At 62.9% G+C, this 23,651-nt stretch overlaps 1 protein-coding gene across 19 annotated transcripts in view; it reads left to right on the top strand.

Moving 5' to 3' along the window:
* The window catches only part of NCOR2 (nuclear receptor corepressor 2), a 216,405-nt gene that overhangs the window by 29,183 nt on the left and 163,571 nt on the right, over positions 1–23,651 (top strand). For 18 of the 19 annotated variants that reach the window (XM_087423447.1, XM_087423444.1, XM_087423436.1 and 15 more), the window contains exon 2: positions 630–674. The exons of the other annotated variant lie outside the window; for it this stretch is intronic. The gene's annotated coding sequence lies outside the window, so the exon portion shown is untranslated. The remainder of the gene's footprint in view (positions 1–629; positions 675–23,651) is intronic. 19 annotated transcript variants of the gene reach the window in all.

Raw genomic sequence — 23,651 nt, 5'->3', positions numbered from 1 at the left:
GGCGTGCGGTGCTTGCTCGTGGGTTTAACTTGCACTTTCCTGGTGACTGAGATCTTCGCACCTTTTCGTGTGCTTGTTGGCCATCTGTAGATCCACTTTTGTGAAGTGTCTCAAGTCTGTCTGCCCGTTTTTCTATTCCGTTGACTGGTTCCTTCTTATTTATTTGTGGGTATCCTTTTTATATTCTGGACCCTGGTTTTATTGCACTGGTTTTGACCTTGAACATGACTCGGTTAGAAATTCTCGAATGAGAAGAGTCGCCCCCCCCCCCAGGTGTCGCCTGCACGCTTGTGTATGGGTCCCCTGGGAAGTTAACGGGGGTTTCACAGGGAAGCGTGATGTGGCCCCGGGCCCCTTGGTGGCCTCGAGGGGGTGCGGGCTACCTCTATACCCACACAGTCTGTAACTCCCTAGTTGTGGGACCTCGGGCCTGTGCCTTTGGTTCTCTGAGCCTCAGTTTCCTCTGTCAGATGGGGTGGCGGTACCTGCCCCACGGGGTTGTCATGAGAGATCCTTGGCCTGATGTATCCGGTGCACCGGGCCCAGCCCAGCGGCCCTGCCGTCTGCCCGCACACGGACGTGCGTGGAGGCTGCGATCGTGACTAACGAGACCGTCTCTTCTCCTGCAGGTCTTCCGGAGTCTGAGGACACGGCGTCTCTGGAGGCCGTTTCTGGTAGGTTCATGTCTGTCCCCACTCGCTGTCTCTAGGGCATCCACATGGCTGGACCTTGCTTTTCATGGCGGGGAGTCGGGAGTGGCTGGCGGATGTGGGGGGGCTCGGCGTGGCCTTGTTGGGGGGGTCCGGCACCCCAGAGTTGCCGAGGGTGGGGAGCGGCTGGGGGAGGCTGTGGGTCCCCCAGGGATGGGATATTTCCGGCCGAGGGCAGTGGAGTTCCGAGGATGCCTGAGGGAAGGGTGGTCTCTGACCGCGGATGTGGGACGTGGGTTCTCGTCTCTGGGGTTCAGGGCGCCTGGCTTATGTGCTGGAAGGTGGCCGCAGGCGGGGAGGGCAGGGCCCGAGGAAGGGCCCGCAGGCTGGGGGCCGTGTGGCAGGAAGCCCTGGGCCAGACACGTGTGCCGCGTGGTCCCCGTGCCCACGGGAGAGGGGGCGGCTGGGTTCCAGGCCACTTTCCTGCTGGGCCCCTGGAGCGTCGCTTCACCTCCCTGTGCCTCCACTTCACCACCTGCAAACTGGGGGTAATAGCAGCGTCCCCTCGCAGGGCGGCCGTGACCGTTGAATGGCTCACGTGGAGCGGCGCCGGGCACAGGGGAGGTGCTCAACGCGCTAAGAGTCACCATGAATGCCCTTCACGTGTCACCCCACAGCAGTGCTCCGGCCTGGGCTGTTATCCTCATTTTACAAAGGGGAAACTGAGGCACAGATGGGTCACCCATCCCAAGTCTTAGCTGAAGCAGAGAGCTGGGACTTGAGCCCTTTGTTGACCCCCCAGGGAACCTGGCAGCTTCCTCTCCAGCATGCTCGGGTCACAGCCGAGCGGACTGAGGCCTGTTGGCGCGGGTCTGTGCCCACTGCCCCTGTCCCTCCTCCCCCTGACATCAGGGGTCTCCACGGAGAGCTCCTCCAGGGGGACTGGGGAGCGTCCTCGGGGCACACCTGGGGCTTGGGGTGTCCGGGGAGGGGGGGCAGTCCCAGTGTGGTCAGGGCGGTGGGCAAAGGCTTGGAGGTGGGTGCTGGGCTGGTGGCACACAGTGTCTTTCGTTTTCTATTGTTCTGTAACCGGGAGAGGCACCGTGCTCCCCAGAAGGGACTCTGGGGCCTGGTCCCTGCGTGCAGAGCTCCCTCTGTCACTTATTGTCTGTGCGACCTTGGGCAAGGCCCTGCACCACCTTGTGCCTCAGTTTCCCCGTCTGTAAAGAGAGGACAGAATCAAATCCCCCCATAGCGTTGGTGATGAGTGGATTGTTGCTAAGTTTTTGTTGTTTTTGTAGTTTTATTTAAGCAGCCGGGAGACCTTGCAGAGGAGGGAGCTGAATCTGCGGCCCCCTCTGCCTGTGTCTGGTCCCCGTCCCCTGCGTCGTGGGGCTCAGCCGGGGGAGACAGGCTGCTGACCTGGGCCTGGGAGAGGCAGTCAGGTCCCTGGAGACCCCAGTGGGTGTGATGAGGAAACTCCACTCCCCTCCCTGAGAGCCTGGTGATTTGGGGGAGCAGCGGAGGACGCCTCTTGGAGGGGACGTGTTGGGGGGCCCCGGGACGGGGTGAGTCCAGCTCTGTCTGTGCTAGTGGAGGAAGGGGTGGTCAGTGGGTGTGGCCGCTGGGACACAGAGAGTAGCCTCCCGCACGTGCAGCTGGGCCCCTTCCCGGCTCTGTGACGCTGAGCACGGTCAGCCCACCAAGGCTGGAGACTCGGGACGTGGGGCGAGGGCCGCCGGCCGCCGTGAGCCCTCGGTGCCTAGCAGGTGGTGAGCGCTCGTCAGCGCTGCAGCGTCTCTCTGCGCGTCACTGACTGAGCTGCTCCTCTGGGGGTGGGAGGGGTCAGCGGGCCCAGCCCCCAGGGAGGCCTGAGGAGGGCCCCCCGTCTGACCTTGGGCTTCCAGTGCAGGGTTGAGATCCAGCACTTTCCGCGTCCCTGGGCTGCCAGTGCCTCTCACTGTTGTCCCCCCATCGAGGCCACACCGGGTGCAGGCAGGGACAGGGCAGTGTCCTCGGAGGGATAGCAGGGGTCACCGTGCAGCCCCATTCTGCAGAGGGGTAAACTGAGGCCGAGAGGTGGAAACGGGTCTCCCCGAGGCCGCAGGGCTGAGAGGCGGGTCGGGGGAGTTTCAGTCCTCGTCCCCGACCCCCAGCCCTGGACTGGCATCCTGCGTTCCCGAGGCCGTTCTGCAGCGGGGGGGGCCTCCCGCGGATCTGGGTGCGACTCCCAGGGTGTTGAGACGCTTCTGTGCCTCGGTTTCCTCGTCTGTCAAATGGGTGTCTTACAAGGGTCGTCAAGGGCACTGCTGGGCACAGGACTGGCTGCCACCAGGAGACGTCATTCTTCTTCCGAAGACGTTCAGTCACTGAACAGTTATGTCTAGGGCACCTCGTGTGTGCCAGGCCCTGCTCTGGGTGCTGCTGTGAAGAGATGGCCGAGCATCTCGTCCTCCCTGGCGAGACAGACAGGAGACGAGTCAGGTACACAGTGTGTCCTTCAGCGGGAAGCGCTGGGGTGAAGAACCAGCAGAGAAGGGGTTTGGGGAATGTGTGGGTGGGCTGGGGGTTGCGGTTGCCAATGGGGGGTCAGGGTGGGCCTCTCTGAGCAGGTGGCCTTTGAGCAGAGAGCTGCGGGAGAGGAGGAAGGGAGCATGCCGTCTGTGTAGGAAGGGTGTCCCAGGCAGAGGGAGCCACCCGTGCAAAGGCCCTGAGGCTGCGTGGAACGGGTCTCTTGGTTTGCTGAGGTCTGCACGCGTCCCGTGGGTGGGCTTTCCTTGGGGCATTCCTTTCTCCCTTGCTCCTGAGCCTGTGGGGCCCCCAGGAGGCAGGACTGCCTGCTTCCTGAGCCGGGCCCGCACCCCAAGCAGCAGGTTTCATCTTGGAGGTGGGAGGCGTGGGCGACACTGGTGGCGGTCCCCCCCGGGGGGATCAGCCCGGCCAGGGTTTCCTCCTGGCGTTCTTGGTGCCTTTGAAGGTGGAAGAAAGCTGGCCTGGTCTGGGGTGTTTCCCCTTCCTCCTGCTCTGCGCGTGGTCCTCCATCACTCTGCGTCGTGGCCTAATGGGGGCCCTCCTCCCCAGCTGAGTTATCTGCCCCTCAGGCCTCCGGCCACCTGAGGATGATAAAAGGGCTTTTTGTCTGCAAGCACTTAGCTTCCTCCCCTGGGGCGATCCATCACTATGGGGGGGTAGGAGGGGAGGGGACAGGGAGGCGGGCGGGGAGGGGGCCCTCCCCCTGCGAGGGAGCCTGTTGCCCCCCAGCCCCTGGCAGGACCCAAGTGGCTCCTCAGCCCTGAGACAGGGCCCGTCTGGGCGGGGCGGGGGGCGGCTGGGAGGGGCCGCGGAGGGTGCTCTGAGCTCCCCTCCCCGCAGACAGGCGCTGGATGGACCCCCGGCCCCCGGCTCCCAGTGGGCAGCTCGGGGCCTTTCTGAGACCCAGGAGAGGTCTGGAGGGGCCCGAGGCAGGGGTCGGGAGCAGGCGTCCCGCAGACAGAACCCCGATTAGAGGGAGAAGGGGCCGCGTGTGAGGGCCAGAGTGGCTAACGTGGGGTGACAGTGGGACAGCAGTGGCGTCCCGCCCGCCCTCAGCACTCTGCGGAATCATCTTGTTAACCCTCAGAGCGCCCACGAGACGGGCGCTGTCGTCATCCCCGTTCCACAGGCGAGGAAACCGAGGCGCTGGGCGGGGAGTGGGGTCCCCAGGTACCAGCGGCAGAGGGAGGATTTGAACCCGGGGCGCCCAGCTCCGGAGTCTTCTGTGCGGGTCAAGGTCCTCGGAGCAGGAGGCGTTGGGCCCAGCCCGAGGCCAGGTGTAGGTTTGATCGTCTCTGTGGGGTCGGGGGCTCCAGGCATCCTAGGTTGGGGGGCCGCGTGAGCCCCGGGGCGCAGGTGGGAAAGTGGGGTTCGCCGTGCCTTGAACCTCTCCCAGCGCGGTGCCCGGTGGCTCAGAGCCCCGGGGGGTGAGGGTTCGGATGTGGTGGAGGCTGGGAGTGGACGGGGCTGGGGCGGCCGGCCTTCCGGACCCCTGGGGAGGAGGGTCGGGACCAACCGCGGGCGGATGAGTGACCAGGTGTGGATGTGGGGGGACGTCCACGGGGCTCGGCCGGCAGAATCATGCCTCTCTGGACTCTGCTGGCCCCACCCGGGCAGTAGGTCCCCTGGCTTTGCCCCTGGGTGGGCGAGGCCTGGTCCCTCCATCGGGCAGAGGAGGAGAGCCCGTGGGGTTCAGTCTTCTTCAGCTCGGGATGCTCAGTGTGGGCCGGCTGTCCCTCCTTCCCCCTCCCCCTCTGACTTGCCCTCCCCCCCTCCCCCCTCCCCCTCCCCCCCCACCCCGTCCTCCTCCCCACAGGCCACCCTCAAATGACAGCAATTAATGGTGCCTCTGATGGCGGGCGGGCGGGGCGAGGCCAGCTGAGCGTGTCTGCCTGCGGCCCCTCTAGCCGGCTCCCGGCCCGCCTGCCCGCTCCGTCACTCGGGGTGGCGGGAGCCGTGGGACAGGTCAGGTGAGCCCGCACAGAATCAACCCCCGTCCCTGCAGCCCGCCTCGTCTTCCTCTCATTATTGTCATCTTTTTTCTTTCATAAATGGGTGACCCTTGTCCTGCCCAGTGAGTGTATACACGGCGGCCAGACCCCCAAGGTGTTCTCTCACCAGGACGTCCCCTCCGCGGGCCGGCTCCTGTCCTGAAGTGACCTCTCGGGGGTCCTGCATCCCCCTCAGGGCCGACCCCTCCCTACAGAGCCCCCATCCTTTTGGCTCCGCCCTGCTGGGAGGAGCGGGCTAGGTGGGGCCGAGGAGCCTCGTCCTGTCCTGGACGGCAGGCATCAGTTAAAGGCCCTGGCCCGAGCCTGGCAGCCTGGAGCCTTCGGTGAACTGGGCCTGGAGTCTTGTCTGGCGGGGAGCTTGTGTGTCGGGGGCACAAGAGTCCTGGCCAGTCCTGTCCACGCTGGGCCTGGTGCTAGCCTGTTCATCATTTTGCAGCAGCAATAATGAGGCCCCTGCTGTATGCCAGGGCCTGTAGCTGGTACCTTCACCTCGGTTCATTTTATAACAGCTCTCCCAGGAGCGTGCTATTTGTAACTCTGCTTCCATCCATGGGAGCCTGATGCACAGAGAGGCAAAGTGATTTCCTCGAAATGACCCAGCGAGGAAGGGACAGATCTGGGAGTCAGCCCCGCCCTGCCTTGTCCAGCACTCATAAATTGGGGGCTTTGGGGGATCTCAAGGGGCTGACCCGGGAGTGGGGAGACCGTCCCTGGGCACGGGATTGGAGTTGGTGGTGCTAATATAGAGGTATATATTTTTGTTACGTTTTAAAAAAATCAGCCTTACCGAGATGTAATTAACCTGCCCATTTTAAGGGTCACTTCCACAAGTGTTGACAAATGTAAACATTCGTAGAACAGCAACCACAGTCAAGATATCGAGTGTTTCCATCTCCCCCAAAAGATTCCCATTCCCCCACCAGAAGCACCTGCTGATCTGCTGTCTGTCATAGAAGTTGTGGAATCTTCTGGAGTTTCATGATAAAGTGATCACACATGCACTTTTTTGTGTCAGGCTTCTCTCACCCGGCAGAATGGTTTTGAGGTTCATCCGTGTTCTTCCTGTGTCAGTAGTTCATTCCTTTTCATTGCTGAGTAATACTCCACGGTATGACCGTATCGAAGTTCGCTTAGCCGTTCGTGATTGATGGACATTTAGGTTGTTTCCAGTTTGGGGCTGGGATGGGCAAAGCTAGGAGGTCTTTGCGCCTCGTGTTGCTTTTCGTGCCTTATTGCACTGGCTGAGACCACGGGGCGGCGCAGGGTAGCAGCAGCTGGGTTTGGGGGCTGGCTGGCTGTGGGTGTGTTAACACCCCCATTTTACAGCCGAGGAAACCGGGGCTCTGAGAGGTCAGGGGACTTACCGAAAGTCACCTGGCGAGAGTTGAGCGCTTTCTTCTCCGCCATGCTGGGACGTACCTGCCCCATTTGTTGCACTGACATGTTTGCCGGTCACGAGATCCCGAGAGTCACGAGGTCACAAGGGTCACGCAGGGAATTGGTGGCCTTCTTCCCCAAGGGTTCCCTCTGTGGAGAGATGAGGGTGCGGGAGGGTCCCGCCTTGGCGGTCGAGCGCCGTCCACTGGCGCCGAGCTGTTGAGTGAATGTGGGCCCTTGCGCCATCCTCTCGTCCTGGGCAGGGGCACGCAGGCCTTCGGGGGGCTGTGTTGGGGCGAGCCCAGAGCCCGGGAATGGGGGTCAGGGCAGAAGGGGGGCCGCCTCCTGCCTCGCCCGCGGGGTGTCAGCTAAGATGACTTTTCGGGGAAGGAGGCCCGTAATTAAATGAGCAATCCCGTAAATAAATAAGTAATGAAGTTAGTTAGTGGGGGGCCTAATTACGTCAAATTCGTGATTACGGTGGATGCCGGCCCCGTGGTTGTTCTCGCTGTTAGTCTTGGGCTCCGACGTGTCTCCTCCATCTGACAGTCGTCCCTGCCCCCGGCCGGGGCGGTGGTGGGGTCCCTTGGGCCCCAGGATCCAGGCGGCCTTGTCTTTATCCTGCAGTCGGGTTTATAAACCTATGCGAGTTCTGAAATTGCTGCGATGACAGCAGTAGTGATAACAGGGTTTGTGATAGTGATCGTGTTGCACTTCACATGGTGTAATTTAGTCCATCTTCCAAAACCCCCGGTGAAGTAGGGATTACCATCATCCCCGCTTTCCAGACGAGGAAGCCGGGGAACAGAGAGGTTAAGTGACCTGCCTGGGGTCACACAGCCTGTGACTCGAGCCCGGGCTGTCTGCCCCAGAGCCCGCGTCCGTCCTGTTCTCCTCCTCGGCCTCCCGTCGTGCTGTGAGGGGCGTCTCTGTTAGTGCTGTCTCTGTGCTGGGTGCTGTGTCAAGGCTTTCCGCCTTTACTGACAACGGCCTTTTGAGAGAGATGCTAACCTAGGGTGGCTTGAGGCCTCAAGGGGCTTAAAGGCTGAAAAGATCACGGTCTCCCTTCCCCAGGCAGAAACCGTTCGGAACGTAAAGTACAGTTGTGTTTCATTTCATGACAAAGCGAGCCCATGTGCTGAAATTAAAATAGCTTCTTCCCAGATCTGCTTTGTGTTTTTGTGGCTTTGATTTGCTGGCTCTTCGGGCCTCCTGGTCCTGCCTGTGGCACTGTGAGAATGACCACTAGACCCATTTTCCAGATGAGGAGACCGAGGCTCCGGGAGGTGGAGGGACCGGAGGGAGGCGGCACGGCTGGGGGGTGGCGGTCTGACCAGCTCTTACCGCCTGGTTTGGGGAACAGAGGCCACCTCGGGTCCCCGCGTGGAGGGGCTCCCCTCTCCTGTCCGAGAAGCGAAGGGTACGTGCTCAGGGCTGGCTCTCGGGGTCCCTGCCATGCCGGGCGACCATGGTGGCCTGACTGGCGAGCTCGCTGTCTGTCTGTCCGGTGGGAAGAGGAGACCAGCTGCGCCCACCTCATTTTGGGGACAGAAAGGATGGGGGTGGCTGGGGGCAGTGTTGTTCTCCCGCGCTGTCCGTGGGGACCCCAGGCCCCCAGCCAGAGTGGACACCTGGTCTTTCACGGCCTGCTGTGTCTTGGGTCATCTGGCCTCGTGCAGGGCAGTGGGGCCTGAGCCCTCGGGACGCCCGGGCCCCCACCGGGAGTGGCCCCTCTGCAGCCTGCGGGCAGGGAACCCCCCGCCCGGCCCCGTCACTCTCTGTGGGGGGTGCGGGGGGCCTGCGTTCCTGTGTGCTGACTTCAGGCTCCTGGGGCTCGGGGGCTGTCCCTGCCCCTCACTGCGGCCGGGACGGAGAGGGGGGTTGAGGACAGACTCCCGTGAAGAACTGTGTGTGTCCGTGGTGCTCCTGGGGACGGAGCAATCCAGGGAGGCTGCCTGGAAAAGCAGGAACGAGCACACTGAATAGTAATGAACGTTCCTTGGAGGAATCGATGTGTGTGAAGCGCTTCAGACAGGCCCTGGCACAGAGCAGATGCGGCATTTACCGCCCAAGCTGACGTTTCCTGCCTTCAGGCAACGTGAGGGTTTGCCCCCGTCGTCATCACCAGCATTGACGGTCATTTCTCACGATTCCTGAGCGTTTCCTTTGTGCCAGGCTGCCTGCTGAGTTACCACGTACGTTCACTCATGTTCTGCCCGCGGCAGCCCTGCGAGACAGGTGCTGTTGTTATCGGCCCCGTTTTATAGGTGGGGAAGCTGGGGGCACAGAGAGGTTGAGTGACTTGCTCTGGGTCACACAGCTGGCAGCTGGCAGGGCTGGGGTTTGAACCCAGGCGGCTTGACTCCGCAGCACCTGCTGTTAATTGTGGGGACCGTGCGGGCGCCACCTGCAGCCCTCCCGGAGCCCGGAGCCAGCCTGGATCTCTTGGCAGGGCTGCGCCGGCCGTGGGCCAGGCTCCGTGGGCCACGTAGGGCCTCAGGCATGCAGCAGCTGCTCAGGGCTGGGCGGGACTGGTCGGGATACCAGGGGTCTGCTTCCTGCCTCCCTGCAGCCAGCCTGGTGTCCCCGTGGCCTCCTCGGGGCGAGGGGGTAGGGGATATGCAGTGAACAAGGTGCCAGGGCCCGGCCTTGTGGACCTGATGGGGCTGGCCGGGGAGAGGGTGGGGTGCAGAAAACAAACACGGGACTGCAAGGCGGGGAATGCCGGCTGTGGAGTGACGCAGGGCGGGGGACGGTGGGGCGACTTTAGTTTCAGGGAGGCTCATTTTAGGCAGAGGTATCAAGGGTGGTCTCCGAGGTGGTGGCATTTGAGCTGGGACCTGGCAATGATGCAAAAGGAAGAGGGATGAGCTTTCCAGGTAGGGGGAGCAGCATGTGCAAAGGCCCTGAGGCCATCATGTTTCAGGAATGCCGAGGAGGCCTACCTGGCTGGAGCAGCGCCAGGGGGCCAGGAGTGGTTCTCTGGGTCTGAGGCCGTTCACATTTAAGGCAGAAATCAAGTATAGTGGCTTTTGCTTCTCCCTTTTATTCTTTTGCTGGTTGATTAATTTACATTTATTGGGCACATGGAATGTTCCGGACATTTGTAGGCCGCTGAGATCATCAGAATGACGGAGAAGTTGGATGTCATCCATGCCTTTGAGGAGTTTAGTGTCCAGAGAGACAGTGCCATTGAGGGTGGTGAGGGTCATGGGGACAGAGGTCAGGTCATCGCTGGAGCATAATAAGGTCTGCATTTGTGGTCAGGACAGGCTTCCTTGGACAAGTGTCTGTTGAGGCAAGACCCGAGGGCGATTAGTTAGGACTCCTGAGTCGTGGTGGAGACACACTCAGGCTGGTTTAGGCCACAAGGAGGAATTACTGGGTGCACATAACGGCAAACTCCGGGATAGGACAAGTTCAGGCACGGCTGGATCCAGGGGCTCAGACCACGCCTCAGGGAGCTGGCTCTGTCTCAGCTTCCTTCTGTGTGGGCCGTGTTCTCAGGCCGGTCGTGGCACCAGCACAGCCAGCCGAGGAGGAGAGTCACCTGAGGCCCCCAGAGTGGCGCTCCTTCTCTTGTGCATTTCCTCCCTGAGTGAGGCTTTCAACACTTGTCCAGCTGTTTCCAGCAGCAGGGAGGCGGGGGAAGGGAGGTCCCAACCTCAGACACAGTCAAGGAAGGGAATGAGGTGAAAGGGAGGGGCGGGGATTGTGGCTAACCGGCATGCTGGATACTCTGATTTTTTTTCCAAGAGAAGCTGGAAGTCTGGGTTTTATAAGCAACGTCCTAATTTTTAAAAAACGCTGTGTGCCAGAAAGAGCTTCCTTGTTGGCCACAGCTGGCTGTCATCATTCTGTGGCCTCTGTTCTTAGCTGTGACTTTCATCTCAAAGTATTTTGCCCTCTGTGATCTGGGCAGAATGTCCCATGGAATGTTCCAGAAGGTCCCAAGCCTTGGGAAGTCACGTTTAACGCCTCTGGAGATCTCGTTTCCGAAACTTGGGGCCCGAGGCTGCAGCAGTTCTCTGAGAACAATATTGCGTCTCCAGTGGAGCCTGAAGTGCACTGAGAGACAGTAATGCCTAGTGGTTAGTGACACAGACTCGGGTGTCACACTCGGTGGGCACTTGCGAGCTGCGTGCTCTCTCTGTCCTCGGTTTCCCCGTATGTAAAATGGGGATAGCAATACGCCCATTGCTGTGAGACGTAGGGAGCACGTGTGAGCCTGGCACCCAACGCCTGGCACGCTGGGCGCGTGTGCCCCTGGGTTCCAGCTGGCGGTGGCCGGAGGCCTCCTGGACACCTCTTCCTTGTGCTGCCCCTGGGGTGTAGGCGCCCGGGCCCAGCCCACCTGCAGTTGCTGTGCCCTCTGCCGCAGGACGGCCCTGCCCGTGGCCGGGAGTCTGGAGTGAGCCGTAGCCCTGCCCGCTGCCCGCTCGCAGCTGCTGTGGGTGGGGGCGGCCCCTTGTGAAAATAAAACAGCACGCGGAAAACAGCCCTAGGGGGCGGTTGGCTGCCTTTGGCCAGGGTTTAACTGGCCAAGGGTTTAACTTGGCGCTTTGTGGGGAGCGTCCTGTGCCTGGGCGAGGCGACGGGGGAGCAGCATGCATCGCGCTCTCGGGAAGTCTCGTTTGGGGGCAAAGGTCGTGCCTGTTTCGCGCCCGTCAAGCCGCCCGTGAGTGGTTCTCCGACACCTCTCTCGGGGAAGGGGGTCTGGGTTCCTCGGGGTGTGCTCTTCTCTGGCTCCGGCAGGAGGGGGCTGGCCGCGGGTCCCGGGGGCTCCTGGGGACGCTAAAGCCCGTGCCCCGCAGCCTCCAGCCGGGCTCCCCGGGCTCGGTGCGGGGAGGAGAGGGGAGGCCACGCACGGATCTGGGCGTTGCGTGCGGCCGAAGGGCGAGTCTAGATCGTGGTGGTGGGTTGACTCATGGCTCCCAAAAGATACGTTTGCTCGGAACCCGTGAATGTGACCTTGTTTGGACAAGGGTCTTTGCAGATGTGACCAAGTGGAGGACCTCGCGATGAGCTCATCCTCGATTAGGACGGGCCCCACAGCCCACAGCAGACGCCCTTGTCGGGGAAGACAGTTAGCGGGACAGCCCCGTGGAGACGGCAGCAGGGGCGGGAGGGATGCGGCCGCGAGCCGAGGGGCCCCTGGAGCCCCTGCAGCTGGAAGGGGCAGGGTCCCCCCAGAGCCTGCGGTGGGAGCAGGGCCCCGCCGACGCCTGGATGCCCGACTTCTGCCTCCAGAGCCGTGAGGGGAGGAACTGCTGTTGCGTTAAGCCCCCCGGTTTGTGGTCGTTTATTTCAGCAGCCACGGGAAACTAACGCAGCTGTGAATTTTATTTTATCACTCTTCAGATTTAAAGGCCTCTTGGTGGCCTGCGAGGCCCTGTGCCATCGGGAGCCGGTGACACGGCTGACCTCCCTGCCCACTCCCCTCTGCCCGGTCGCTCCGGCCATGCTGCCCCCTGGCTGTCCCGGGAGCTCACCGGGTGAGGTCCCCCTCAGGGCCTTTGCCCTGGCTGTTCCTCTGCCTGGGACACTGTTTCCTGGGGCGTCCCCACACCCACCTCCCTCACTTCATCCAGCTTCCCCAGAAGTGTCCCGCCTCACGGACTGCCCGGCCACAGCCGCCGTCCCTCCCTGAAGTACGTCAGGTCTTCCTGTACCGTGGGCTGTCTCACTCGTCCCCTGTCAGCTCCACGAGGGCAGGATCCTTGTCCTGTTCCCTGCTGTGTTCCCGGGCCCAGTGCATACTGTTGGGGCTCAATAAATGTTTATTGAATGTCTGACGGCTCCAGGCCTGGGGTCAGGGAGCCGCATCGGCTGAGAGGTGGGCACGGCTTTCAGAAAGTCAGCAAACCGACCGGAATGGTGTCCGTTCAGCCCGGGCCTCTTTTTGTTTATTTTGAATTGAGGTGAAATTCACATCACATAAAATTAACCATTTTTTTTTTTAAGATTTTATTTATTTTATTTTTTCCCCCCAAAGCCCCAGTGGATAGTTGTGTGTCGTAGCTGCACATCCTTCTAGTTGCTGCATGTGGGACTCGGCCTCAGGATGAACGGAGAAGTGGTGCCTCGATGCGCACCCAGGATCCGAACCCGGGCCGCCAGCATCGCAGCGCGCACACTTAACCACCAAGCCACAGGGCCGGCCCTAAAATTAACCATTTTAAAGTGAATAATTCATTAGGTTTTAGTACATAAACAGTGTTGTGCCACCACTCCTCCGTATAGTTCCAGAACATTCTCATCAGCCCAAGGCACCCCACACCCGTGAGCAGTCACTGCCATGCCCCTCCCCAGCCCCCAGTCACCACCGTCTCCTCCCTATCTCTCTGGACTCACCTGCTCTGGACATTTCACAAACGTGGGGTCACACTGTGTGGCCTCTTGGGTCGGCTTTTGCACTTCGAATCGTGTTTTCGAGGTTCGTCCGTGTTGTAGCTGGTGTCAGCCCTTCGTTCCTTTTATGGCTGACTCATATCCCCTTTACGGACATATGTCAACAGAACCATCTCGTGAGTGGCTTTTCAGATGGGAAACTGAGGCTGCCCGGGGAGTAGTCGCCTGCCCGAGTCCTGGGATGCGGGACAGGAGAGGAGGAGGTAGAAACAGCTGGACTCTCTCTCTCTCTTCCCCCAGCCTTGTCTCTGCGCCCGGCCAGGAGGTGGCGGCTGTGTAGGGGGGGAGCGAGCGGGGCTCCCTTCCACTGGACGCTGAGGTGGCCGCGACTGTGGGTCCCCTCTGGTCCTCCGAGCCCCCCCACAGGTGTGGTTTCTGTTGACCCCGAGAGAGGCAGCAGGCAGGGGCGCCCCCATTGCACAGCCGAGCAGACGGATGCGGGCGGAGGCTGGGGCCTTGCCCAGGGCCACTCGGCCTGGCGGTCCCTCCTGCCTCCCCCTGGGAGTCTGCCTCGCCACCCGGGCCTCGGTGGCCCCGTCAAAGCGTTTCCTGTGAGGTCTTTGCTGGTCTTTCCTGCTGTCTGGGGCTTTGCCCGGCAGGCAGGTAGGTTCCTGGAAGGGGCATCTTGGTAAATTTGGGTCAGGGGACGGTTTTCCAGAGTGCCGAGGGACGGCCACTGTCCACGGCCTGGGGAACAGGAATTCTTTTGCTGACTTATTCTGGACTTACGCTTGGTTTCAACGACTGGCTCTGTCTGGAGCGTGCTGTCTGTGGCTGTTTCTGTTTTTTCGATGACTTGCCATCTCCGTGAAGTCACCCAGCAATCCATCCGCCGTGCGGCCTCTTGGGGGAGAAGACACAGAAGTGACCACGGAGTGACGTGGCCCGTGGAACCTGCCCACGGCATGGGTCCCTCTGGTAGGCTGGGATGAGTTCCTCCTGCTTCCAGCACGGCCTCTGCCAGGCCTGGGCACATCTCTGTGTCCAAAACAAACAGAAGGGAACAAAAGGAGCCCCTGAGTCCTGACCCCGCGGCCTCAGGCTCTGCGGCCGGTTTGGCCCGTTCCTGAGTTTCATGATGGTCACGGCGAGAGCCAGCAGACGGGAAGCGGCATCTGGATCCGAGGCCTAAGAATGTGGCTTTTGCTCCCTCACGTCTTTCTGTGCCTCAGTTTCCCCAACCTATAAAAGAAGGCTTTGGAGTAGAAAAATCCCCACGTTGGCTTTCGGGGCGGGTCTGTAGACGCCTTCCAGAATCTTCTCTGGGGTGTTTTCCTGGGAAGGGCTAGAGGGTGAGCTGACGAAAGTCGATACACATAGGCCTTCAGTGTGGGCCCCTTCCCTGGTCTCCTAGCGGCCATTCCAGTCCCCCGTGCTAGTCCAGTGGCCCCTGACCTTTGTCACATGCAAATCGGATCTGCCCAAACTCTCTGTGCTCCTTGATGACGACACCTCGTGGCAGAGTGGATGCAAACCAGGCTTCTCTGGTTCAAACCCCCCGCTCAGCCACTTCCCAGCTGTGTGGCCTTGGGCAAGCCACTTAACCTCTCTGGGCCTGCTTCCTTCTCTGTATATCGAGTTTTCTGTCGTGCTGTCGTGAGGACAGATGGGTTAAGAGGTGAAGTGCGTACGCAGCACTGGGCACACAGTACCTGCTACCGTTGTTACTGTCGTCACTATTACTCTCGGGAGTAATGTTACTCCAGTCTGCGGAGTTAAGTGACCTGCCTCCCCCTCCTCCCGTTACTCCCTGCCCTCGCCCTCTGACTCCCCGTTCACCTCTGTGCTTGGCTGCTCCAGCCTTCTCTCTGCTTCTGCGACCTGCCAAACCTGGACGGCCTCCAGGCCTTTGCGTCTGCGGTGCCTCCTGCCCGTGGTGCCCCCGCATCCCCGCGGGACCCCTGCTGGTCGCTCACCGTGCTGTCCTGGGCAGACATCGCTGGGCCCGCTCCTGGTTGCTGGGGCAGAGCAGGGAGTCTGGGGCCCCCTGCTCCCCGGCAGCTCGCAGCCTCCCCTCTCATCAGTGCGGGGGGTCCCTGCGGGAGCCGAGCAGAGCCGCCCGCCGTGGGGGGGACGTCGACACCCGGAGAGGCTCACACTTGTCCCTGAGTCACAGTTTGTTGCACTCAGGGGTCAGACCCCTGGCTGACCACCAGACCGTCCGTTTTGGCCAGTGCGTGTGCGTGTGTGTGTGTGTGTGTGTGTGTGTGTGTGTCTTTTTCACCCTCTGGCCTGTCAGGGAGGTGACCCTTGTTCAGACACCCATGCGAGGGGTCATGTTTGCTCTTCCTGAGAGTAGAGGGCAGAGGTATTTTAAAGGCCGCGTGGCCCGGGGGCCAGGAAGGCCCGGGGGGCGGCTGCGGTGCCCGGTGGGCTGGGAGGAGGCGGGCTAGGGAGGGGCGCGGCCCGGAGCCCGCCGCCCGCCGGAGGAGAGGTTCTCTCGGCGCTATAAAAAGGCCTCCCAGTGTTTGAGCTCCGAGTGGCGGCTGGCGGCGCGCCAGGGTTGCCATGGCGATGGGGAATTATTCCCTGCTGCCGGGCTGGGAGAGGAGCGTACTTTTGGCTCGGCAGCCGGAGGAGTGGACTTATGTAATTCTCCGTGTTTATGGGCCGGGGTGGGGGGGCGCAGGGAGCGCGGGCCCGACGGCCTTGTCGCCGTGGTGGGGGGGCGCCCGCGGGTGTCCCTGGTGGGCCCGGCCGCCCGTCTCGGGGGCATCAGGCCCGGGTCCGGGTGGCCTGGGTGCAGGGCCCCTGGGGCCTCCCGCCGGGTGGGGGCCGTAGTCTCGCGGGAAGGCGGCTGGGCCGCCCTCCGCGGTGTCGCCCGGAGGAGGGATGGCTTGGCTGGTGGACCCGCTGTGCCTTCTGGAAGCCGGCAGCACGATCTGCGCCTGCGGACTCCGCTGACCCACTTGCTGGCACGTTGTACTTTTCTTTCTCTTTCTGTCTTTTTTCTGGGAGGCTCACTCGCAGTTGTGTCGGGAGCTGACGTGAGTGCGGGCTGGTCATGTGCTCGGGTGAGAGAAGTTTCCGGGCGCGGCGGGCAGGGAGACGCCGGGCGGCCTGGTCGCCCGCCCCGGGAGGGTGGGCGAAGACCGGAGGGGACTTGGCTCCCCCCGACATGTGCTGGGGGGCCGATGGGCTGGTCCGAGGGAGCCCCCGGTGTGTGCCGTGCGGGTCCCTGGCCGGGCCACGTGGACACCGGGCAGTGGTGGGGAGGTGGTGCTGCCCACACTCGGGACAGTGGTCACCGGGCTTGTTAGTCCGAGTTGCTGAGCTCCCAGGAAAGGCTGGAGGGCGGCGGCAGGGGGACAGTGCCTCCTGGCCGCTCTCCGCCGGGTGGCCCGTGGGGTGGGACGGGCTGTTCCTCCAGAGCACGGCCAGCATGGGCATCCTGGCGGGAGAGCGGGCAGGGCCGGGATCCAGGTCCTAGTTTGTTCCTCGGGGTCGGCCCCTGGGGCTGGGCCTGGGGCGCGGGGTTTAGGGGCTCCTGGGCGGGCGTGGGACGGGGGACCAGGTGCAGGCGGCGCTTGGCGGCCCGGCGCCCGCTCCCACGGCGGTGGCACTTGGCCGGGGGCCCGTGTCTGGTTTGAAAGCAGTGCCACCGGCCCGGGCTTGCCCGGGGACCTGGCAGCGAGGACCGGGATAAACACTGGAAAGTTGGACGGGCTTGCCGAGCTCACAAGGAGCCTTCAGTTGCAGGCAGAGGGGATGAGGGAGCGGTTTGTCCTGAGGGCCGGGTGCGGCGGGACGGCTGGGGGGCGGCGGGCGGCTGGGGGTCTCGAGCCCCGGCCAGGGAGGCTGCGTTCCCAGATGGTGTCGCTCGTTTGCATGGACCCGGGTTTGAATCCTGGTTCCATCCCTCTTTACGCTGCGTGGCCTCCCGCCTGTGCGAGCCTCAGTTTCCCCGTCTGTAGAATGGGGCAGTAATGAAGGCCACGCAGCCGTGGGGATGAGGTGAGGGAGAGCTGCAGCCTCCTGCTTCACTCTGGGGCCAGGCTGCCTGGGTTTATCCCGGCTGTGTGACCTTGGACAAGTCGCTTCACGGCTCTGAGCCTCGGTTTTCTCGTCTGGCAAATGAACTCCCATAGGTTGTGTGGCTTCAGGGGCTGATAAATGGTCCCTGCCTGACTCCCAGGGGCGGTGTGACCTTGGTCAGAACGTGGAAGCTCAGAGTCTCAGGTCTCTTGTCCATACGGTGTGAGCGGTCACGGGGGCCCCACACTGGGGGGCTTGGTGGGTGGGAGCTCCGCCGTGTAGACGGCATGTTGAGTGTCCTCTTGTTCTCCGTCTGTTTTTATTTTCTTCCCTATCGAGAGCCGTCTCGTGTTAAAAACATGGAAACTCGCCCGGATGTCGGGAGTGGGGGGTCCTTCCCCAGGCTCTGTCTGCACTTGGGCCTGGGCTAGGATCCCGGGCTGCCCCCGTGCACGCCTGTTCTGCCCTGACAGTGCCCAGTGTGGCCTGGGGGCCGGGCGGCCGGGGCCGGCTCTCCTGCCCAGGGTGGCAGCGGTCCTGAGTTGTAAGTGACACCGGATGCGGGGCCGGTGGCTGGCTCCGGGCCCCTCCTCTTGGGCCAAGAGGAGCCAGTGAGGAGTTCCCCCAGTGTCCTGGCTGCCCACGCCAGCTGCCTGCTGCCCCGTTGTCCTCAGGCCTCTCCTGGGGACCTTGGGAAAGGCCTCTGCAGCAGGGGGCCCCATGAATGCCCCCTCACTGCCCCCAAGCCCTTGGTGCCCACCGGGGTCGGCGGCAGAGCTGTCGTGGCCACCCCTGCCCTGCCCTGACAGTCTCAGCTCGGTCCCCCAGCCGCTGAGAAACCCGTCGTGTGTGTGGTGCAGACCAGAGATCACACAGGGGCCCTGGTGGTGCGACTGTCCGTGCCGGCCTCGACTGTGGTGGCCACAGGAATCTGCACTGAGACGATGATGCCTAGAGCTGAACACACTCACACACATGTACACACCCACCCCCATACACGTATGCCCCCCCAACTCACCTGTACACACCCACACACACCCACTCACACACGTACACACCCACACCCACACTCACATGTATACCCCACTCACCCATACACACCCACTCATACCCACCCCACGCACACCCACCACACCCACTCACAGTACACACCCACACACGTACACCCTCACCCACACACACGTACACACCCACGCCCACTCACATGTACAACCCACTCACACGTACACACCCCCCCCACATACACACTCACACTCTCACACCCACTCATCCCCCACACACACCCCCCCACACACACACACTCTCACACCCACTCATATCCCCCACACACACCCACCCACACGTGAGGGCGTGTAACCAGGTGAGAGCTGAGCAGGGGTGACGGTGTCCGTGTCCGTCTTCTGCTCACACTAGTGGTACTGAGTTACGGGGCTGTGAGGATGGGACCGTTGGGGACGCTGGCCCAGGGGACACGGGTCTGGCTGGATTCTTACGACTGCACGTGACTCTACAGTGATCTCAAGTAAAAAGTTGAACGGAAGAAGAGCAGTGGCTCGGGGCCGGGCTGTCCTGGGGTCGAGTCCACGTCTGCCCCTTGGTAGCTATGTGATGAGAGCAGACGGCATAACCCGCCCAGCCTCGGTCTCCTCCTCTGGGAGGTGGGGACAGTGTTTGGTACCTCAGGGCTCGCGTGAGGGTTAACTGAGGTGATACTGCTCAGTGCTTAGCAGGGTGCTGGCACTGAAGGTGTTAAGTGCTACGTGCAGGGGCTGTTGCTGGTGGTGTTCTCATTCTTGACATGGTGGTTCTTTGGCTGGTGACCCTGGGGAGGTTGCTTGTCCTCTCTGAGCCTCAGTCCCTTCTCCTCGCCTCACTGAAGGCCCGGCCAGGAGGTCAGGACAGGAGGCTGGGCTCATGACCTGCCAGAGCCGGGCAGCCTCGACCTCTGGGCCCCTTCTCTCACTTCCTGGGCCCACCCAGAGCCCACCACCTCTCGGCCTCCTCCTCTGAGGCCTCTGTGTGCAGCCCCCAAAGTGGGACTGGGTCTCAGTTGTGTCTGTGGGGTCACTTCTGTGATGGCTGAACTTGCTTCCTGTCTGAGCACTTTTTCCTCCCTGCTCTGTCCTCTGGGCTGCATTTTTTCCTTTCCTGCTGTTCCCTGCAGTAGGGACTGCTTTCCCTCAGGCCCTTTCCCACCTCCGACAGTGGTGAGAAATCTTCGGGGTGTAACTAGCTCTCCCTAGAGTGAGCTGGGTTGTCCCCGCCTGGCACTGAAGCATTTCTGTCCAGCCACGGCCGATCTGGGGTGGAAACTTCCCCAGGGGCTCCCGAGGGCCGGCCTGCAGGTGGTCGTCTCCCTCACAGCCGGCTGGTAACTGAGCCTGGGCCCTCGGGCCTCCCGGGAGGTCCAGGCAGGGCTGGATTTATGCCTGAGGATTCTGGAGGGTTCCAGGGCATTCCAGGCTGGGGGACAGGTGAGTCCTGCAGGGCCAGGTGGGTCGAGCTGCTGAGAGGGTTTCCACCACCATGCTGGCCTCGTGGAGGCTCGTCTGGGGCCGGGCAGTCGGTCATGGCTTGGGGTCTCGGTTCTGGCTTTGCCGGGCTGCCCAGAGGGGCTGGGGCAGGGCCGGGGCGGGGCGCTCCAGCCTCACGAGCCTCTGGGCTGTTTCTTGGAAGCGCCAGTCATGGTCCTGGCTCAGGACCTTTGTACTCGCCGTGTCCTTGTCCTGGAACACCCTTCTCTGGGGTCTTCCCCGCTCCCCTCTTTTAGGCCTCTGCTCAAGTGTCGCCTCCTGAGAGAGGCCCTGGCCTCCCCGTCGTCGCTCTGTGTCCCTTTGCCGCTCTCCCCACTTGGGGTCTATCATGTGTCCATCAGCTGTGTCCCCCACCCCATCCACCAGGATTGTGTTCATCTGGGGCACCCCTGTGTCCCCAGCACCGGGCATTTAGTCGGTGCCCAGCAAACCATGGTGCCTGCCTCAGTGTCCCCCCGGGCTGTGGACCTGGGCCGTCGCCCCTGCCGTGGCTCTGGCTGGGGACCTAGGCCCGGGAGCTGGAGTGCACGGGGCGCTCACCGCCTCCACCCGGGAGCTCTGCAGCGGGGGTCGGGAATGCGCTGGGGGCGTTCCTGGAAGACCAGGGTCCCTTGAAAAGCAGTTCTTGTGTCTTTGCTCAAGAGTGCCCCTTAGGAACCCACCAAGCACCCCCAGAGAGTCGGCACCTCCTGGGTAAAGTCAGAGAGGGGGGGCTCCTGAGCAAGGAAGGTGGGGGCCTGTGGGCGCTGGGTTGTGGGGGAGGAGTGCCAACAGCATCAGCTGCTGTGTTGAGGGTCACGCATTCTGCACACTTTAGTTTATCGAGTCCTGCTAACCATGCTGTGTACTGGGCCCTGAATCACCATCTCCAGACGAGGCCCAGAGAGGGTAAGCAGCTTGCCCAAAGACACACAGCGGCAGGCACGCCGTGTTAATAGGTAAGTGGCGTTTCCTGTGCGGATGTTTCTGTGTCCAGGAGGACGCACACCCTAAGCAGATTGCCCGCTTCCTCCTCAGGAGGCCCTTGTGCCGCCGCTGTCGCAGAGGACGGTGGCGCAGCTGTGGACGAGGCGGGATGTGAACCCGAGTTCTAGTGGCAGGCACTGTTTTCTGGGAATCTGGCTCAGACCTGGGAAGGGGCCCTTTTCCTAGTCTGAGAGCCCTGTTGGGTCCAGGTCTGAGGCCCTGAGACGCCGGGACTCTTCTGGAAGGCCGGGAGCTGGTTTCTCCGTGTGGCTCGGAAGCTGGAAGGCAGGAGCCGCCCCTGCCCCCAGGCGTGCATCTGCATGACAATGGGCCCTTTGTCCCAGGCCAGCCTCCCTCCCGGGTAATAACATCATTCCCGGCCTGTGATGTCACAATGGGCCCTTTCTGCGCGGGTCGAGGCTAATGGGCAGCGGGTGGGCTGAGCCAGGGCGGGCAGTAAATAGGGGGTGGCGATGACCATGGCGGACGCCCCTTCCCCACCCTTCGGGGGGTTTGCTGCCATCTGCTATGGGAGAGACTGACTTGGAGCTGCCTTGTGGGCCCCCCACGCCGAACCACTTGGAGCCTCCTCTTGGCCTGGGAAGCGGGCTGAGTCCTGGCCGGCTGCCCGCTCCGGGGTGTGGGGGAGAGCCCCTCGCTTCCCGTAGGCGGGAGGAAGGCCGCTGTGCCAGGGCTGCCGTGCGGGGCTGCGCAGAGATGGTGGGGTTCCCGCCCGGGCGTGTGGCTTCCCTCTCTCTGCCTCAGTTTCCTCCTCTGCTCGTGGGGATCCCGCGGGAGCCTGGCCCCCGGCCGGGCAGGGCGCGGGTCCTGGTAGGTGAGCGGTGTCAGGACAGACGGGGGCCGCCGGGAGACGTGCGCACGTGTTAGCGCCCGGGCCCTGGAGCGGGGCCTCCTGTGGAAGAAAGGTCTCTGCGCTGTGTCTGGGGTGAGAGGGGGGCATCCTGATTACCCGGGAGGCGCTGAACCCCGGGACCGCTGTCCTCACTAGAGAAGAAGAGGAGAGGGCACGCGGAGGGGACAGCCGGGTGACGCCGGAGGCGGAGACTGCGGGGACTCGGACTCGGCCACAGGCGGAGGGCCGCTGGAGCGCCCCCGGCTGGCGGCAGCGGGAAGGACCCTCCCCAGAGCCTGCGGGGGGCGCAGGCCTGCGGGCCCTGCTGCCGGGCCTCTGGCCCCAGGGCCCTGGGAGAGTCAGTTTCTCTTGTTTTAAGCCCCCTGGGTTGTGGTCCTTTGTCACGCGGCCCTAACCGACGACTGCAGCCTGCGAGCCTGTCTCTGGAGGTCGGAGAGCTCTCCTCGGGGACAGGGGACGGTTGGGGCTGTGTTTTCCCCACCCGGCGCGGGAGGGCCCAGGACGAGGGAGGTGGTCTGGGGCCGGGAGCCCCCTTGATGCCCGGTGGCGCGGGAGCCCTGTCCCGGTGGGCCAGAACTGCCTCCCTCGCCCTGGACTCAAGTCCACAGATGCCGGAACCCCCGGTCCCTGCTGCCGGCTCTACGCCTCGGGGTCCCTGCTAAGGGCGATGTGACCCGGAAGGCAAGGGGCCGCTCCCCCAGCCCTGAATGCCCACTCCCCACCCGCCTGGCTGCTTACCCAGCACCCGGTGGCAGCCGTCCCCCAGCAAACTGCCTCTTCTGCCAGGTGTCCTGGACACATGGAGACACCAAGGCCCAGAGAGGGTGGGCTGCCTGGAGAAGGCCACACAGCCCCTCAGTGGTGGTGGTGGCCTGCAGAGTCCCAGCCGTGGCTGACGGGTGGGCTGGCCTTGCAGCCCCCAGGAGGGAGGAGTCTGAGCCCTGGGCCATGCTGAGAGCTGTGGTGGAGTGGACAGTGTAGCCGTGGATCGGTTTCTGGAACATGGTGGCCCGGTATAGATGATGCCCTGAGGTCTGGCTTTAAGTAGACCCCGTCTACACTCGCGGCCTCAGTTTCTCTGTTTATAGAGTGGTCTTTGGGCTTCGGCTCAGGGTCTGCGATTCCGCTCTGAGCGTGTTCATGGATTCAACCAGCATTTATTGAGTGCCTGTTGTGTGCGGTGTGCTGGGACTCAGCCTTGGTCAGGACAGATGTGGCTCCTGCCTCCGTGGACCTCCCGTTTGGGGTCGTGGGGACATGGAAGTGAGGCAGCGAGGACTTTGGGAACCGGATCCTGATGAGGGAGGTAGCAGAGCCGGGGCCGGGCGGGGCGAGGATGCGGCTGCCTTCTCCATCTGGGGCCCGGGGTGGGCCGTTTGCAGTGAGCTCTGGGGGCTGGCCGGGTGGACGTGGAGATGGTCGTGCCCGTCTGCGGTGGCCTGTGGGCGCCTCCGGATGGCAGGACTTGGCCTGGACCCGTGGGCAGTGACACGGGGAGGAGGCCCACGAGGCCCTGACTCCAGCCTGATGGGGGCGACAAGGGTCCCCCCAGTCTGAGCAGGGAGGCCGGGTGCTGGCCTCCGGGTCCCGGGACACAGCGGGTAAGTGGGGGCGCTGGAGAAGGCTGCCCTGCGTTTGCATGCAGGCTCTGCTGCAGGCCTGCTGCGTGACCTTGGGAAGGTTACTTAGCCTCTCTGTGCCTCGGTCTTGCCTCCCAGGGATGTTGTGACGATTACGTGAGCTGATGCTGGTGAGCACTGTGCTGGCGACCGGATGTGCTGAGGAGCAGGAGGTGCTCCCCTCGGGTCTGTTATAGTGACCGAGCAGGACCCGGGAGCCGACGGAGTGTTTACTAATCTTTCCACTGCCCCCTTCCTGCCTGTGGGACATTGGACCGGCTGCTTCGCCCCTAGAGCCTCAGTCTCCCCATCTGTGAAGTGGGGGCTGCCATAAGCACGTGGCCACGTGGAGGTCAGGAGGAGAAGGGGCCGGTGGGGAAGTCCGCATCTACGGGGTCGAGGGTTTGGGTCGCCACCTGCCCCTGTTCAAGCCTTGGCCGCCCTCTAGGCCGGGAGCAGCTGCCCATTTTACAGCCCAGGAAACTGAGGCCCCAGCAGGGGCGAGGCCCGGGTGTGCCCGTGGGGCAGCGTGCGGATACACCTGTACAGCCTCCTGGCCGTGGACAATGCCCCTTTCTTCTGGCCTGGCTGGGGCAGCTGGGCCCTGCTCGGGCCGGTCTGGCCCGCGTTTATCAGCGGGGTTGGTCCCGTGATCTGGGAGCGGATGCTCCTCCTGAGAGAGAGGGGGAGAGAGAGCTCAG

The sequence above is a fragment of the Ceratotherium simum genome, chromosome 35, assembly GCF_057802395.1.
Source record: "Ceratotherium simum simum isolate JZ-2026a chromosome 35, ASM5780239v1, whole genome shotgun sequence".
Taxonomy (NCBI): Eukaryota; Metazoa; Chordata; class Mammalia; order Perissodactyla; family Rhinocerotidae; genus Ceratotherium; species Ceratotherium simum.
The sequence above is the reverse complement of the archived record's forward strand: the minus strand, read 5'-3'. Positions and strand labels throughout refer to the sequence as shown.